Genomic DNA, 3,716 nt, shown 5'->3' on the forward strand with positions numbered 1-3,716 from the left:
ACTGTTTTGATGGGATATTGACTTAGGACTTTCTTATAATTTTGACTACAAGTTTCTTGCAGATTATATTGATATTCTAGTATTAGTCCCACCTCTCTTCACCACTTGGCTTGCAGCAGTATCTTTTTTTCTATCTGAAAGTCTACCTCAAGGATTCCGTAACACCCACAGTACCACAAGTGTGTCTCCTTTGCATGTGTATATACAGTCATCAAAAAGCTTAGGGAAATCACAGTGGGTTTGACATGGGATATATGCTTACACCCAAGTATCAGTGGAGAGGCTATTATAGGTTGCACACTGGGACTTTGGGATAAGAAGGAGCCGGATAATGTCCTTCCAGTATCTCATTCTCAGCTTACCTTGGGACCTACACATGTTCAAGGGGGCTGACCTTGCTCTGCTACCTCATCAATCTATTATATCATTTTTAAGATTCATTTTTATTTCTCTCTCTACCTTTTTTCTCTCACTCTCTGTGTGTATGCCTTTTCTAACCCATCACGTGTTCCTGTGCCCACAGAGACCAGAAGACAGAGTTGAATTCCTGAGGAGCTGGAGTTATGTGTGGTGGTGAGCCACTTGACATGAGTGCTAGGTATCAAACTTTGGTCTCTGCAAGAACAGCAAATGCACCGGGCGATGGTGGCGCATGCCTTTAATCCCAGCACTCGGGAGGCAGAGCCAGGCAGATCTCTGTGAGTTCAAGGCCAGCCTGGGCTACCAAGTGAGTTCCAGGAAAGGCACAAAACTACACAGAGAAACCCTGTCTCTAAAAACCAGGAAAAAAAAGAAAAAAGAAAAAAGAACAGCAAATGCTCTTAACCATTGAAACTTCTAGCCCTCTCTATTGTGTCTTATCTTTCAGGATGAACATAAAATGTTGAATGTTTTGCAACAGCATATATCATTGCATATACGTGTGTGTGTGTGTGTGTGTGTGTGTGTGTGTGTGTGTGTGTGTGTGTGTTTAGGTAAATATTTTATAAGAACATCATTGTGTGATGAAGATGTAGTCAGAATTTGCTCCAGAAAGTTCAGCAGTAAAAAACAAAAACAAAAACAAAAACAAAAAAAAGAAAGAAAAAAGAAAAAGAAAAAGAAAAAGAAAAATATCTGTGATAAGGGTCCCGAGAGATGGCTCAGTGTTTAAGGGCACTTCCTGTTCTTTCAGAAGATGCAGGTTTGGTTTCCAGCACTTACATGGTGGCTTACAGCTGTCTATAACTCTAGTTCCAAGGAATCTGACATCTTCTTCTGGTCTCTGTGTGTACCAGGCACATATGCCATGCAAATATATATATGCTGGCAAAACACTCATAACACACAAAAAAAAACCCAGCTAATCTATGATAACTAGAATATGGAATATTTTAGAAAAAGTGTCAATGAATCTCTTGACTTGGAAGTTTATTTAGCCCTGAGCCATTCCATAATAGCTCCTAAGACTAGGGAAATAAGCTGATAATTTATTTCCATCCATTTATCTTATGTTTTTTAATTCACAGAAGGGTTTCTCTGTTGTAGTCCTGGCTGTCCTGGAACTCACTCTGTAGACCAGGCTGGCCTCAAACTCACAGAGATCCATCTGCCTCTACCTCCAGAGTGTTGGCATTAAAGTTGTATGCTACCACCATGCTATCCCTTCTATTATGTTTTATGATGCACCTTGAATGATAATATTTAGTAAATAATTTTGGCAATAGTGTTAAGTGCATGGTTAGACATACCATTTGTAAACACATAGCAATAGAAACAAAACACAAAGGCGTGCCCATCAAAATGGGTTAAGGTGTCTGCTGCCAAACTTAACATCTTGAGTTCCATCCCTGGGACTCACATGGTGAGAGAGATCCAACTTTCACAGCTGTCATCTGAACCCTGCACATGCATCTATATGGATACACACACACACACACACACACACACACACACACACACACACACACACCATAACTGTAATAAAAATGATAAGAAACAACCATTTCCAGGTAGAAGCCAATAAAAGATGGTTCTGAATCAAATGCACACAACTGTTAGTGAGGGCAGAGATGTAGCCGAGTTGGTAGAGTGCTTCCATAAAATGAAGGATTCCTGGGTTCAGTCCCCAGAAGCACATAAAACTGGGCATGGTGATTTACATCTGCAATCCCAGCACTTGGGAAGAGGAGGCGGGAGCATCAGAAGCTCAAGATCTATTAAATACCCAGGGTTTAGTTACGTCCAAAAAAAAAAAAAAAAAAAAAAAAAAAAAATCTACTTACACTATGCTCTTATGTCTGTTAACTTTATTCCTCTAAGACAAAATTTTATCAATACAGCTGTAGGTCTGTCAGGCATTCAAGGCAGGAATAACTCTAGACATACCAAGCTCTTTATCTGTCTACTTTATTTCTATGGGATAAAATCCTGTCTACATAGCTTCAGTTCTCTCCTGTTCCCTAGCTCATAGTCCTGCTAATGACTAAACTCCTATGCTTCCAGCCTCATCTTCATCCTCCATTTCCTCATTTTCCTTTTCCACTACTCTCTACTCCTGGAACTCAGAAAACTCTACCCAAGATCTGCTTACCCTCTATGGAACCTCTGTCTTCCTCTCTTCTCTCTCCCCATGACGTTCTGTCCCTTTCTACAGAAAATGCCTGCTCATTCTTTCCCTGGGCATGTGGTTCTCTGCCTCCTCAGGAATGTTGTTCCATCTAACACCTTGATATGTAAAAACCTCTTTTGTTCTCAGTCAATTGCTCTGGAGAGTCACTAGGTCTCAAGGCAAGGAGATGGTCTGAGCTTCATTTGCACAAGAAGCAAAGCTATGCATCTACAGCCAGTTTATCTCCTAAGCTCAGCGGGGTAGTTAGTAACCTAGAGGTTCAGCAGGTCTGAAAATATTTGGGGATGCAAGAATCTCATAGTAGAAGACAGCTGAAATATTAAAGGCTAGATAGCACCAAATATTCATAATAAATGGCTTGGCTCTTGACAGACCCTTGGCTAGTCAAAGTATAGCTTTAATACACAGCTGAATCGCTATGATATTTTCTTGCAGCCCACAAGAAAGATCTCCCTTCACAATGCTGTGCAGAACTGAGGCTTCTCTGGGATACATGAAATCCCATATAAGAACCAAAACCCCAATGGAAATGATTGCTTTCTTCGTACTTCTATTGAGTTTCCATTGGGGTTCAATTTGGCCACACTATGACAGAGAAGACTAAAAGAAGATAAGAACCAAAATCTTCTTGAGACTGGAAGGCAATGGTTTTGAAAGCTGCTATGAAAAGGTCAAGTATGTGTGAACACAAAGGGAATGGAATGGAAGCACCCCCTACAGATGTATTGCCAGTATCAAGGGTGATGTCATCATGCAGCCACTGGCTTATCTTCCCAGCTCTTTCTTCTTTCTTCCAATGTTAGCTTCTTTCATTCTTTTAGGTCTATCATATTTGATTGTATCAGTGATTTCTTAAAATGTCTCTTTGGAATCACAAGTGGTCTTTTTTATATTAAGAAAAAAAATTTAAAATTTTATTTATTTATTATGTATACAATGTTCTGCCTGCAGGCCAGAAGAGGGCACCAGATCTCATTACAGATGGTTGGGAGCCACCATGGTGGTTGCTGGGAATTGAACACAGGACCTCTAGAAGAGCAGTTAGTGCTCTTAACCGCTGAGCCATCTCTCCAACCCCCAATAAATTTTTTTATTCATTTTACAT

Source organism: Peromyscus maniculatus, chromosome 1 (assembly GCF_049852395.1).
Source record: "Peromyscus maniculatus bairdii isolate BWxNUB_F1_BW_parent chromosome 1, HU_Pman_BW_mat_3.1, whole genome shotgun sequence".
NCBI classification, from domain to species: Eukaryota; Metazoa; Chordata; class Mammalia; order Rodentia; family Cricetidae; genus Peromyscus; species Peromyscus maniculatus.